Genomic DNA, 15,494 nt, shown 5'->3' with positions numbered 1-15,494 from the left:
CATACAGGGAGTGCAGAATTATTAGGCAAATGAGTATTTTGACCACATCATCCTCTTTATGCATGTTGTCTTACTCCAAGCTGTATAGGCTCGAAAGCCTATTACCAATTAAGCATATTAGGTGATGTGCATCTCTGTAATGAGAAGGGGTGTGGTCTAATGACATCAACACCCTATATCAGGTGTGCATAATTATTAGGCAACTTCCTTTCCTTTGGCAAAATGGGTCAAAAGAAGGACTTGACAGGCTCAGAAAAGTCAAAAATAGTGAGATATCTTGCAGAGGGATGCAGCACTCTTAAAATTGCAAAGCTTCTGAAGCGTGATCATCGAACAATCAAGCGTTTCATTCAAAATATTCAACAGGGTCGCAAGAAGCGTGTGGAAAAACCAAGGCGCAAAATAACTGCCCATGAACTGAGAAAAGTCAAGCGTGCAGCTGCCAAGATGCCACTTGCCACCAGTTTGGCCATATTTCAGAGCTGCAACATCACTGGAGTGCCCAAAAGCACAAGGTGTGCAATACTCAGAGACATGGCCAAGGTAAGAAAGGCTGAAAGACGACCACCACTGAACAAGACACACAAGCTGAAACGTCAAGACTGGGCCAAGAAATATCTCAAGACTGATTTTTCTAAGGTTTTATGGACTGATGAAATGAGAGCGAGTCTTGATGGGCCAGATGGATGGGCACGTGGCTGGATTGGTAAAGGGCAGAGAGCTCCAATCCGACTCAGACGCCAGCAAGGTGGAGGTTGAGTACTGGTTTGGGCTGGTATCATCAAAGATGAGCTTGTGGGGCCTTTTCGGGTTAAGGATGGAGTCAAGCTCAACTCCCAGTCCTACTGCCAGTTTCTGGAAGACACCTTCTTCAAGCAGTGGTACAGGAAGAAGTCTGCATCCTTCAAGAAAAACATGATTTTCATGCAGGACAATGCTCCATCACACGCGTCCAAGTACTCCACAGCGTGGCTGGCAAGAAAGGGTATAAAAGAAGAAAATCTAATGACATGGCCTCCTTGTTCACCTGATCTGAACCCCATTGAGAACCTGTGGTCCATCATCAAATGTGAGATTTACAAGGAGGGAAAACAGTACACCTCTCTGAACAGTGTCTGGGAGGCTGTGGTTGCTGCTGCACGCAATGTTGATGGTGAACAGATCAAAACACTGACAGAATCCATGGATGGCAGGCTTTTGAGTGTCCTTGCAAAGAAAGGTGGCTATATTGGTCACTGATTTGTTCTTGTTTTGTTTTTGAATGTCAGAAATGTATATTTGTGAATGTTGAGATGTTATATTGGTTTCGCTGGTAAAAATAAATAATTGAAATGGGTATATATTGTTTTTTGTTAAGTTGCCTAATAATAATGCACAGTAATAGTCACCTGCACACACAGATATCCCCCTAAAATAGCTATAACTAAAAACAAACTAAAAACTACTTCCAAAACTATTCAGCTTTGATATTAATGAGTTTTTTGGGTTCATTGAGAACATGGTTGTTGTTCAATAATAAAATTAATCCTCAAAAATACAACTTGCCTAATAATTCTGCACTCCCTGTATAAGTCGTGGCTCATAGACTAGGGAGGGCAGCAAGTAAACACAGTAGGCTCTCTATGTCAGCAAAACACACAGGCCGGATAGAAAATTATATTAGATTACACTAGCAAACAAATTTAAACTTTTTTTTTTTTTTTTTATATTAAAATTAAGGTGAAAGAAAAATAGATATGAGTGCTGGGTGGCTGCCTGGCACAGACCAATTAACCAAAAGACTGAAAAAAAAGAGGTATATTAATGCTGAGTGAGCCTGACAGACACAGGCATGATAGTAAATGTAATTAGATTACACTAAAAAAATATTTTTTTGTGTTTTTTTTTTAAATTAAAAATAATGTTATAAACGGATATTAACACTGCTGGCTGCTGGCTGGCACAGAGCAATGAACCAGAGTATATGCTGTGTGACACTGGCCTGATAGAAAATGAAAAAAAATTACACTAGAAAAATAATTATATTTTTGGGTTAGTTAAATTTAAACTAATGTTGTTAGGGAGATATCAGTGGTGGCAGTAGTCACAGCATATGCTGTGAGCCTTAAACACACAGCTGAAAGCCAGGCAAATGCTAATAAAAAAAAAAACAAACAAAAAAAAAAAACGGCACGAAATATAGCCCTAAAAAGGGCTTTTTGGGGTGCTGTGCTTGTGCTTGCAGCAGAGATGAGTGGAGTCCTTCTGGACTGTAAATACACTAGCCTAGCTATGTTTTTCCTATTAATGTCAGGAGCAAAAACACAACACGTCCTCTCATTAAAAAAGCAAGGTCGTTATGAGTCTAAAATGGCGGATTCCGAGTAGCTGGGAGTGTCTGTGAGGGAGTGTCTGATGTTGATTGGCTCTAATGTATCAGGCGGCTGTGACATAAAGGGTCAAAGTTTCCACAGTGATGACACATAGGGGCGGATCGAACATCGCCATGTGTTCGCCCACAAACGCGAACGCGAACAACCTATGTTCGCTGTGAACCGTTCGCGGGCGAACAGTTCGGGACATCACTAATTGAGATCAGGGAAAATGCCAGATGACTTATGAACAAATAGACACCCAGGGAGACATAACACGGAGAACAAAGAAGTTTATGACTAAATGGGAACTATTCATCAGATCACTAGATATTCACCACCAAAGACAAATCATTTACCCGTTTAAAGACTCGGACTATATACTAAATGCACAAATGAGGGGACAATGGAATATCTTCACTCAGAGAGAGGGTGAACAGATGACATAGGGTTCAGTTCTGAGAGGGGAGTTCCTCGGGGCGGCACCCGGGGGAGAGCTGATGGGTTGGAGGCTGGTAGGGAGATAAATCAGAGAGGCTGAGGTTGATGACAATAGGAGCAGAATAGTATCCAGATGCTACTCAGTGTAAACACAGCATATATTGTAGGAGATGAGGGAGAATGGACTGGAAAGGTTCGAGTGAAGACATGGAGGTTGTGGAGAGGTGATTGTAAAAGAAAAATCCATTGTTGTGGAGGGGACAAATCTTGTTCACATATTGTATCTCAATGTTTTTCTGTATCATGTTATTAGTTGATTTGTCGCTGTAAGCTACACTGGTATAAATAAAGTATTTAAAAAAAAAAAAAAGGTGTCACAAACACCTTTCAGTTATTGCTGAAATACAACAATATTAGGAAATAGATGCTATCTGTACTGGTAACAGTAATAAAAATAACTTAGAAATGTAAAATATGCATAATGTGCTTCGGATTTCACGCTTTACATCTAACACGGTGTTGGGTTAGCGAACATGAAGAATTAGCCATCTTAAAAGCGTATTCTTGAAATATTACATATAAAATATTAAAAAATATTTATTAAAATACAATATGCATAGTGTAAAAATATATACAGTATATTCTATGGATTATTTAGATTTATTACAATATTTATAATAATTTTTAATAATTATTATTAATATTTTTAAATATTTTTTTTCACAATATTTTAAGAATGGGTGCTAAGATTAAATGTTACTAAGTGAGAAACATAAACGGCTAGATTTAGAGTTTTGTCGGTAACGACCCGCGTAGCTAACACTGGCTTTTTTTTGGCCGCACCTTTTAAATACCGCTGGTATTTAGAGTTCACAGAATTGCTGGGTTTTTAGTGCGTTAGGCTCCAAAAAGGGAGCGTAGAGCATAATTTACCGCCACTGCAACTCTCGATACCAGCGGTGCTTACGGACGCGGCCAGCTTAAAAAACGTGCTCGTGCACGATATCCCCATAGAAAACAATGGGGCAGTTTGAGCTGAAAAAAGCAAAAAAGCAGCGTTAAGCTCCTAACGCAGCCCCATTGTTTCCTATGGGGAAACACTTTCTAAGTCTACACCTAACACCCTAACATGTACCCCGAGTCTAAACACCCCTAACCTTACACTTATTAACCCCTAATCTGCCGCCCCCGCTATCGCTGACACCTGCATATTTTTTTAACCCCTAATCTGCCGCTCCGTACACCGCCGCAACCTACATTATAGCTATGTACCCCTAATCTGCTGCCCCTAACACCCCCGACCCCTATATTATATTTATTAACCCCTAATCTGCCGCCCCCAATGTCGCCTCCACCTACCTACACTTATTAACCCCTAATCTGCCGACCGGACCACACCGCTACTATAATAAATGTATTAACCCCTAAAGCTAAGTCTAACCCTAACACTAACACCCCCCTAACTTAAATATAATTTAAATCTAATGAAATAAATTAACTCTTATTTATTCTTATTTAAAGCTAAATACTTACCTGTAAAATAAACCCTAATATAGCTACAATATAAATTATAATTATATTGTAGCTATTTTAGGATTAATATTTATTTTACAGGCAACTTTGTAATTATTTTAACCAGGTACAATAGCTATTAAATAGTTAATAACTATTTAATAGTTACCTAGTTAAAATAATTACAAAATTACCTGTAAAATAAATCCTAACCTAAGTTACAATTAAACCTAACACTACACTATCAATAAACTAATTAAATAAAATACCTACAATTACCTACAATTAAACCTAACACTACACTATCAATAAATTAATTAAATACAATACCTACAAATAAATACAATAAAATAAACTAACTAAGGTACAAAAAATAAAAAAGAACTAAGTTACAAAAAATAAAAAAATATGTACAAACATTAGAAAAATATTACAACAATTTTAAACTAATTACACCTACTCTAAGCCCCCTAATAAAATAACAAAGACCCCCAAAATAAAAAAATGCCCTACCCCATTCTAAAATTAAAATAGAAAAGCTCTTTTACCTTACCAGCCCTGAAAAGGGCCCTTTGCGGGGCATGCCCCAAAGAATTCAGCTCTTTTGCCTGTAAAAAGAAAACATATAATACCCCCCCACAACATTACAACCCACCACCCACATACCCCTAATCTAACCCAAACCCCCCTTAAATAAACCTAACACTAAGCCCCTGAAGATCTCCCTACCTTGTCTTCACCACGCCGGGTTCACCAATTGATCCAGAAGAGCCTCCGATGTCTTGATCCAAGCCCAAGCGGGGGCTGAAGATGTCCATGATCCGACTGAAGTCCTCATCCAAGCGGGAGCTGAAGAGGTCCATGATCGGGCTGAAGTCTTCTATCAAGCGGCATCTTCAATCTTCTTTCTTCCGGATCCATGGTCATCCCGCCGACGAACATCCATCTTCACCGACGACTTCCCGACGAATGACAGTTCCTTTAAGGAACATCATCCAAGATGGCGTCCCTCGAATTCCGATTGGCTGATAGGATTCTATCAGCCAATCGGAATTAAGGTAGGAAAATTCTGATTGGCTGATGGAATCAGCCAATCAGATTCAAGTTCAATCCGATTGGCTGTTCCGATCAGCCAATAGAATGCAAGCTCAATCTGACTGGCTGATCAGATCAGCCAATCGGATTGAACTTGAATCTGATTGGCTGATTCCATCAGCCAATCAGAATTTTCCTACCTTAATTCCAATTGGCTGATAGAATCCTATCAGCCAATCGGAATTCGAGGGACGCCATCTTGGATGGCATCCCTTAAAGGAACCGTCATTCGTCGGGAAGTCGTTGGTGAAGATGGATGTTTCGCGTCGGCGGGATGACCATGGATCCGGAAGAAAGAAGATTGAAGATGCCGCTTGATAGAAGACTTCAGCCCGATCATGGACATCTTCAGCCCCCCACTTGGGCTTGGATCAAGATATCGGAGGCTCTTCTGGATCGATCTGTGAACCCGGCGTGGTGAAGACAAGGTAGGGAGATCTTCAGGGGCTTAGTGCTAGGTTTATTTAAGGGGGGTTTAGGTTAGATTAGGGGTATGTGGGTGGTGGGTTGTAATGTTGTGGGGGGAGTATTGTATGTTTTTTTTTACAGGCAAAAGAGCTGAATTGTTTGGGGCATGCCCCGCAAAGGGCCCTTTTCAGGGCTGGTAAGGTAAAAGAGCTTTTCTATTTTAATTTTAGAATAGGGTAGGGCATTTTTTTATTTTGGGGGTCTTTGTTATTTTATTAGGGGGCTTAGAGTAGGTGTAATTAGTTTAAAATTGTTGTAATATTTTTCTAATGTTTGTAAATATTTTTTTATTTTTGTAACTTAGTTCTTTTTTATTTTTTGTACTTTAGTTAGTTTATTTCATTGTATTTATTTGTAGGTATTGTATTTAATTAATTTATTGATAGTGTAGTGTTAGGTTTAATTGTAGATAATTGTAGGCATTTTATTTAATTTATTTATTGATAGTGTAGTGTTAGGTTTAATTGTAACTTAGGTTAGGATTTATTTGACAGGTAATTTTGTAATTATTTTAACTAGTTAACTATTAAATAGTTATTAACTATTTAATAGCTATTGTACCTGGTTAAAATAAATACAAAGTTGCCTGTAAAATAAATATTAATCCTAAAATAGCTACAATATAATTATAATTTATATTGTAGATATATTAGGGTTTATTTTACAGGTAAGTATTTAGCTTTAAATAGGAATAATTTATTTAATAAGAGTTAATTTATTTCGTTAGATTTAAATTATATTTAACTTAGGGGGGTGTTAGGGTTAGTGTTAGAATTAGCTTTAGGGGTTAAAAAATTTATTAGAGTAGCGGTGAGGTACGGTCGGCAGATTAGGGGTTAATGCTTGAAGAAAGGTGGCGGCGATGTTAGGGAGGGAAGATTAGGGGTTAATACTATTTATTATAGGGTTATTGAGGCGGGAGTGAGGCGGATTAGGGGTTAATACATTTATTATAGTAGCAGTGAGGTCCGGTCGGCAGATTAGGGGTTAATAAGTGTAGGTAGGTGGAGGTGACATTGGGGGCAGCAGATTAGGGGTTAATAAATATTATGTAGGTGTCGGCGGTATTAGGGGCAGCAGATTAGGGGTACATAGGGATAACGCAGGTGGCGGCGGTGTGCGGTCGGCAGATTAGGGGTTAAAAAATTTTAATAGAGTGGCGGCGATGTGGGGGGGCCTCGGTTTAGGGGTACATAGGTAGTTTATGGGTGTTAGTGTACTTTAGAGCACAGTAGTTAAGAGCTTTATGAACCGGCGTTAGCCCAGAAAGCTCTTAACTCCTGTTTTTTTTCTGCGGCTGGAGTTTTGTCGTTAGATTTCTAACGCTCACTTCAGCCATGACTCTAAATACCGGCGTAAGAAAGATCCCATTAAAAAGATAGGATACGTAAATGACGTAAGGGGATCTGCGGTATGGAAAAGTCGTGGCTGGAAAGTGAGCGTTAGACCCTTTCCTGACTGACTCTAAATACCAGCGGGCGGTAAAAACCAGCGTTAGGAGCCTCTAACGCTGGTTTTGACGGCTAACGCCATACTCTAAATCTAGGCTGCTGGTTTTGACGGCTGACGCCAAACTCTAAATCTAGGCCAAAGTGCGTTACACATATTTTACATTCCTATGTTCTTTATATAGAAGAAAATGTAATTTTATTATTATATTTATATTTCTATAAATATCTGATAATGTTAATGTAAAACATATAGCTATACCTATATATCTATAGGAATATATACAATAAAAACTGTTGTGTATGTGAAGAACATGAATGGGAAATATGTAGAGTAAACATACAGTAAACGCATAAATACACAAGTACATAATAACATATGTACATATGTATATGTATGCATACATACACATATTTAGGCATGTACAGTATGTGTGTGTATATATACAATATAGTGAAAAAAGAAAAGAAGAAGGCTCCACAATAGTGCACAATCAATGAGGATGAGACACTCACGCACAAGAATAGTGCACACTTACGAGATCCAAAGCACAAAGCTTTATTTTACCTGCATTGATTTTGCTGAGTGATTGATAATACCCTCTCAGTTGTAATGCACCATTTGCTGACAGCTACTCCAGAGGACAACAGCAATACACGCAGTGCAGTCTTTGCGAGAGGAGAGCTTGCTGAACAGATCGCACCTGTGGCACTTCTCAAGTGCTTTGGATCTCGTAAGTGTGCACTATTCTTGTGCGTGAGTGTCTCATCCTCATTGATTGTGCACTATTCTTGTGCGTGAGTGTCTCATCCTCATTGATTGTGCACTATTCTTGTGTGTGAGTGCCTCATCCTCATTGATTGTGCACTATTCTTGTGCGTGAGTGTCTCATCCTCATTGATTGTGCACTATTCTTGTGCGTGAGTGTCTCATTCTCATTGATTGTGCACTATTCTTGTGCGTGAGTGTCTCATCCTCATTGATTGTGCACTATTCTTGTGTGTGAGTGTCTCATCCTCATTGATTGTGCACTATTATTGTGTGTGAGTGTCTCATCCTCATTGATTGTGCACTATTCTTGTGTGTGAGTGTCTCATCCTCATTGATTGTGCACTATTCTTGTGCGTGAGTGTCTCATCCTCATTGATTGTGCACTATTCTTGTGCGTGAGTATCTCATCCTCATTGATTGTGCACTATTCTTGTGCGTGAGTGTCTCATCCTCATTGATTGTGCACTATTCTTGTGCGTGAGTGTCTCATCCTCATTGATTGTGCACTATTCTTGTGCGTGAGTGTCTCATCCTCATTGATTGTGCACTATTCTTGTGCGTGAGTGTCTCATCCTCATTGATTGTGCACTATTCTTGTGCGTGAGTGTCTCATCCTCATTGATTGTGCACTATTCTTGTGCGTGAGTGTCTCATCCTCATTGATTGTGCACTATTCTTGTGTGTGAGTGTCTCATCCTCATTGATTGTGCACTATTCTTGTGTGTGAGTGTCTCATCCTCATTGATTGTGCACTATTCTTGTGAGTGAGAGTTTCATCCTCATTGATTGTGCACTATTCTTGTGCGTGAGTGTCTCATCCTCATTGATTGTGCACTATTCTTGTGTGTGAGAGTTTCATCCTCATTGATTGTGCACTATTCTTGTGAGTAAGAGTTTCATCCTCATTGATTGTGCACTATTCTTGTGCGTGAGTGTCTCATCCTCATTGATTGTGCACTATTCTTGTGTGTGAGTGTCTCATCCTCATTGATTGTGCACTATTGTGGCGCCTTCTTCTTTTCTTTTTTCACTATCTACAGATCTCTGCGTGTTTGTCTAACAGCATTGGAAGAAGTTTAACAGCAGCCGCACCTCTATATTGATTGGAGACTCCAACAGAGACTTTCTTTTTTAATGGATTGCAACAGGACTTTCTGTTTATGCCCATTGGGATCAAGTTTATGGTTTGATTCTTACCCCCTTTTTTGCTTTATTATTTTAATATTTTTCAATTGCACTTAATTATATTTTCTTTTTATATTGAGTATATAGCAACACGTTTTACATATGTGTTTAACATACTGGGTATATTGTTAGAGAGATTATCCCGGTATTTATTAATTTCATATTATTGGATATTTATTGGATTTTCACTATTTGTGTTCGTTTTGCACTTTGGAGTATATGCGATACACTTATTAGATAGCATATTGTACTTTGGATAGTTTTGGCGCCTTTAACACACTTGATAACACTTGTATATATACAATATAGCCCTTTCCATTAAAACACCTTGTCATATACCATATACCTTTGAGCCCTTATATACATATAAACATTTATAAGAATATTTTTCATCAGATAGTGTTGATATGTGTGTAACTGTACATTTTTTATGTATTTATGTTGTGTTTAGTGCGCTATCCCGATGAGCGTTAAATGTGAGTGAGCTCTCCTGATCACGTTTACTTTCTGCTTGTAATATGAGAGCTTTTTCCATTATGCACAAATAGCCAATATTGTTTGGTCGCAACAGTAATCGCGCGACTTGTAATCTAGCCCATAATGAGTTAATGTCTGAAACAATAGGATTTGCTAATTAAATAGGATCTGTAAATAAATCTTACATTGTCACTAAATCTTTATTCCAATGCTCTGTCATGTGACTTCACTTTATAATGTGAATTTGTGTTTTATTGTCCTGGAAATAGATTAAAGAAACAGTAATAATCAGCTCCAAAGCAACAATACACCACTGCTACATGGTGATTGGTGGTTGCGCACATATACCTCTTGTCATTGCCTCACCAGATGTGCTCAGCTAGCTCCGAGTATGGCATTGCTGCACTGGAACTGACTTTACCTATGTGTTTAACCTCTTTGCAGGTGTTATATGTAGTTATATATAAAAACATTCTTCTTGTACTTTTGTGTCATTTTTATATTTTTGTTTACTACATTTTTAATTTGTTGTTTTTTTATTTTCGAATACAATATAACTTACAGTTTCACGTACAGCTTCTTGTATCTTATTTGTTGATCTTATCATATTATTAAACGTGTATTTATTGCAGAAGTTATATGATGATACCTGTGTATTCCTTATAGTCAAGTTTCAAACAATCTTAACTTTCATTCGGCTAGATTACAAGTGTTGCGGTACGGCTTTTAATGCTGAAAAATGGCAATCCCAGCGTAATGGCCAGGAACGCATATTACGAGTCGTGTCGGTATAGCTATACCGCAAGCATTATAGCCTGTAATGCAACGTCCATTCCTCACTCAAAAAAATGACGATTTTGTGTAGGATTTCCATAGTGCTGGTGTTCTATGCGACGCATAAGAATGAGGGCCCTACGTCACTTCTGGTTATGTGAAATCAACTGTTGGAGGTGTGTGGTGCTCACTGTGCATGCGCAAGAGGCCCAACCTCCTCAAAACAGCTGTTTAAGGCGACTTATTTTAGAACAATGGGTCAAGGAATTCTATGGCCCGTAATCTTCAATGCACATGTGCGAACATTGCCGCTCATGCGCACACGGCCCTACTCTTCACTCATCAGAGACCAGGCACTAGCAGCACACTGGAAACACGACCCTATTGGTTGTCAAGACATTGACTTCACGGACACACGGATCAATCAGATAATGTAGTAACACTTTTTTCCTATGTATTATCTGATCGGACCTTAGTCCATTTGATTTGCTCACCTCCATTCAATTTCCAAATTGTTCCATCTCGCACCGCCTACTTGCTTGGCCTGGAGGGTGCTTATGGGGGTTACAAAGGGGTGCTGATGGGGCTTACGTAAGTTACACAGGGGGGCAGATGTGGCTTATGTCCGTTACAGAGGGGGTGTGCTTATGGGGGTTACAGGGGGGCTGATGGGGCTTATTTCCCTCTGTAAACTACATAAGCACCAGCGCCCCCCATGTCATGGCCATAAGCACCCCCTGTGTAACTTACTTAAGCCCCATCAGTACCCCCTGTAACACCTATAAGCACCCCCTGTGTAACTTACTTAAGCCCCATAAGTACCCCCTGTAACCCCTATAAGCACCCCCTGTGTAATTTACTTAAGTCCCATCAGTACCCCCTATAAGCACCCCTGTGTAACTTACTTAAGCCCCATCAGTACCCCCTGTAACCCCTATAAGCAACCCCTGTGTAACTTACTTAAGCCCCATAAGTACCCCCTGTAACCCCTATAAGCACCACCTGTGTAACTTACATAAGCCCTATCAGTACCCCCTGTAACCCCTATAAGCACCCCCTGTGTAACTTACATAAGCCCCATAAGTACCCCCTGTAACCCCTATAAGAACCACCTGTGTAACTTACATAAGCCCCCTCAGTACCCCCTGTAACCCCTATAAGCACCCCCTGTGTAACTTACATAAGCCCCATCAGTACCCCCTGTAACCCCTATAAGCACCCCCTGTGTAACTTACATAAGCCCCATAAGTACCCCCTGTAACCCCTATAAGCACCACCTGTGTAACTTACATAAGCCCCATCAGTACCCCCTGTAACACCTATAAGCACCCCCTGTGTAACTTACATAAGCACCATAAGTACCCCCTGTAATCCCTATAAGCACCCCCTGTGTAATTTACTTAAGTCCCATCAGTACCCCCTGTAACCCCTATAAGCACCCCTGTGTAACTTACTTAAGCCCCATCAGTACCCCCTGTAACCCCGCACCCCCTGTGTAACTTACTTAAGCCCCATAAGTACCCCCTGTAACCCCTATAAGCACCACCTGTGTAACTTACATAAGCCCTATCAGTACCCCCTGTAACCCATATAAGCACCCCCTGTGTAACTTACTTAAGCCCCATCTGTACCCCCTGTAACCCCTATAAGCACCCCCTGTGTAACTTACATAAGCCCCATCAGTACCCCCTGTAACACCTATTGAAGACAGTTGTGCTTTCATTGATCCTATGGATAAAAAATTAGAGGGTCTCCTAAAGAAAATTTTTGTTCATCAAGGTTTTCTTCTTCAACCTATAGCATGCATTGTTCCTGTAACTACTGCAGCTGCCTTTTGGTTTGAGGCTCTGGAAGAGGCTCTTCAGATGGAGACCCCACTAGATGATATTTTGGACAGAATTAAGGCTCTTAAGTTGGCTAATTCTTTTATTACAGACGCCGCTTTTCATCTTGCTAAGTTAGCGGCAAAGAATTCAGGTTTTGCCATTTTAGCGCATAGAGCGTTATGGCTTAAGTCCTGGTCAGCTGATGTGTCATCTAAATCTAAGCTTTTGTACATCCCTTTCAAAGGTAAGACCTTATTTGGGCCTGCACTGAAAGAGATCATTTCAGACATTACTGGAGGGAAGGGTCATACCCTCCCTCAGGATAAGTCAAATAAGACAAGGACCAAACAAAATCATTTTCGTTCCTTTCGAAACTTCAAGAGTGGTCCCACTTCCTCTTCCTCTGCTGCAAAGCAAGAGGGGAACTTTGCTCAATCCAAGCCAATCTGGAGACCTAATCAGGCTTGGAACAAGGGTAAACAGGCCAAAAAGCCTGCTGCTGCCACTATGTCAGCATGAAGGGGTAGCCCCCGATCCGGGACCGGATTTAGTAGGGGGCAGACTCTCTCTCTTTGCTCAGGCCTGGGCAAGAGACATTCAGGATTCCTGGGCAGTAGAAATTGTAACCCAGGGATACCTTCTAGATTTCAAGGACTCCCCTCCAAGGGGGAGGTTCCATCTTTCTCAATTGTCTGTAAACCCGACAAAAGGAGAGGTGTTCTTACGCTGTGTAGAAGACCTTTTTACCATGGGAGTGATCTGCCCAGTTCCAAAAGCAGAACAAGGGCAGGGGTTCTACTCCAATCTGTTTATAGTTCCCAAAATGGAGGGAACATTCAGACCAATTCTGGATCTCAAGATCCTAAACCAGTTCCTAAGAGTCCCATCTTTCAAGATGGAGACCATTCGGACTATCTTACCATTGATCCAGGAGGGTCAATATATGACCACCGTGGATTTAAAGGATGCATATCTACACATTCCTATCCACAAAGATCATCACCAGTTTCTCAGGTTCGCCTTTCTGGACAAGCATTATCAGTTTGTGGCTCTTCCTTTCGGGTTGGCCACGGCACCACAAATCTTCACGAAGGTGCTAGGGTCCCTTCTGGCAGTTCTAAGGCCACGGGGCATAGCAGTGGCGCCTTATCTAGACGACATTCTGATTCAAGAGTTGACCTTCCAACTAGCCAAGTCTCACACAGACTTAGTGTTGGCCTTTCTAAGATCTCACGGGTGGAAGGTGAACGTAAAAAAGAGTTCTCTTTCCCCCCTCACAAGAGTTTCATTTCTAGGGACTCTGATAGACTCAGTGGACATGAAAATATTTCTGACGGAGGTCAGGAAATCAAAGATTTTGTCCACCTGCCGAGCTCTTCACTCCATTCCTCTGCCGTCAGTGGCTTAGTGTATGGAGGTAATCGGTCTAATGGTAGCGGCAATGGACATAGTTCCGTTTGCTCGTTTGCATCTCAGACCACTGCAACTATGCATGCTCAATCAGTGGAATGGGGATTATGTGGATTTATCTCCTCAGATAAATCTGGTTCAAGAGACCAGAGACTCTCTTCTTTGGTGGTTGTTACAGGATCATCTGTCCCAGGGAATGTGTTTCCGCAGGCCAGAATGGGTTATAGTGACGCCAGACGCCAGCCTTCTGGGCTGGGGTGCAGTCTGGAATTCCCTAAAGGCTCAGGGTTTGTGGACTTGGGAGGAGGCTCTCCTACCGATAAATATTCTGGAATCAAGAGCGATATTCAATGCTCTCCAGGCATGGCCGCAGCTGACTTCGGCCAGATTCATCAGGTTTTGGTCGGACAACATCACGACTGTGGCTTATATCAATCATCAGGGTGGAACAAGGAGTTCCTTAGCGATGATAGAGTTCTCAAGGATAATCCGATGGGCAGAGGTTCACTCTTGCCATCTGTCAGTGATCTATATCCCAGGTGTAGAGAACTGGGAGGCACACTTTCTAAGTCATCAGACTTTTCATCCGGGGGAGTGGGAACTCCATCCGCAAGTGTTTGCTCAACTGGTTCGGCTATGGGGCACACCAGAATTGGATCTGATGGCATCTCGTCAGAATGCCAAACTTCCTCGTTATGGCTCCAGGTCAAGGGATCCTCAGGCTGTACTGATAGATGCTCTAGCAGCACCCTTTTCGTTCAACCTGGCTTATGTGTTTCCACCTTTCCCTCTCCTTCCATGTCTGATCGCCAGAATCAAACAGGAGAGAGCATCTGTGATTTTGATAGCGCCTGCGTGGCCACGCAGGACTTGGTATGCAGACCTAGTGGACATGTCATCTCTTCCACCATGGTCTCTGCCACTGAGACAGGACCTTCTGATTCAAGGTCCATTCAAGCATCCAAATCTAATTTCTCTGCAACTGTCTGCTTTATGATTGAACGCTTGATTCTATCAAAGCGGGGTTTCTCGGAGTCAGTCATAAATACCTTGATTCAGGCTCGAAAGCCTGTTACCAGGAAAATCTATCATAAGATATGGCGTAAATATCTTTTTTGGTGCGAATCCAAGGATTGGATTGGAGAAAGGATTGTCAGCTAGTTCTCTAAAAGGACAGATATCTGCTCTGTCTATTTTGTTGCACAAGCGTCTGGCAGATGTTCCAGATGTTCAGGCTTTTTGTCAGGCTTTAGCTAGAATTAAGCCTGTGTTTAAATCTGTTACTCCGCCATGGAGTCTAAATTTAGTTCTTAGAGTTCTTCAGGGGGTTCCGTTTGAACCCATGCATTCCATAGATATTAAGCTTTTATCTTGGAAAGTTTTGTTCCTAGTTGCTATCTCTTCAGCTCGAAGAGTTTCTGAACTATCTGCATTACAATGTGGCTCGCCTTATCTTGTGTTCCATGCTGATAAGGTGGTTTTACGTACCAAGCCTGGGTTCCTACCTAAGGTTGTTACTAACAGGAATATCAATCAGGAAATTGTTGTTCCTTCTCTGTGTCCTAATCCTTCTTGTAAGAAGGAATGTCTGTTGCACAACTTGGACGTGGTTCGTGCTTTGAAATTTTATTTGCAGGCAACCAAAGATTTTCGTCAAACATCTTCTTTGTTTGTTGTCTATTCTGGAAAGCGTAAGGGTCAAAAGGCTACGGTGACTTCTCTTTCCTTTTGGCTG

This window comes from Bombina bombina, chromosome 3 (genome assembly GCF_027579735.1).
Source record: "Bombina bombina isolate aBomBom1 chromosome 3, aBomBom1.pri, whole genome shotgun sequence".
Lineage (NCBI taxonomy): Eukaryota > Metazoa > Chordata > Amphibia > Anura > Bombinatoridae > Bombina > Bombina bombina.
This window is presented reverse-complemented; position numbering follows the sequence as displayed.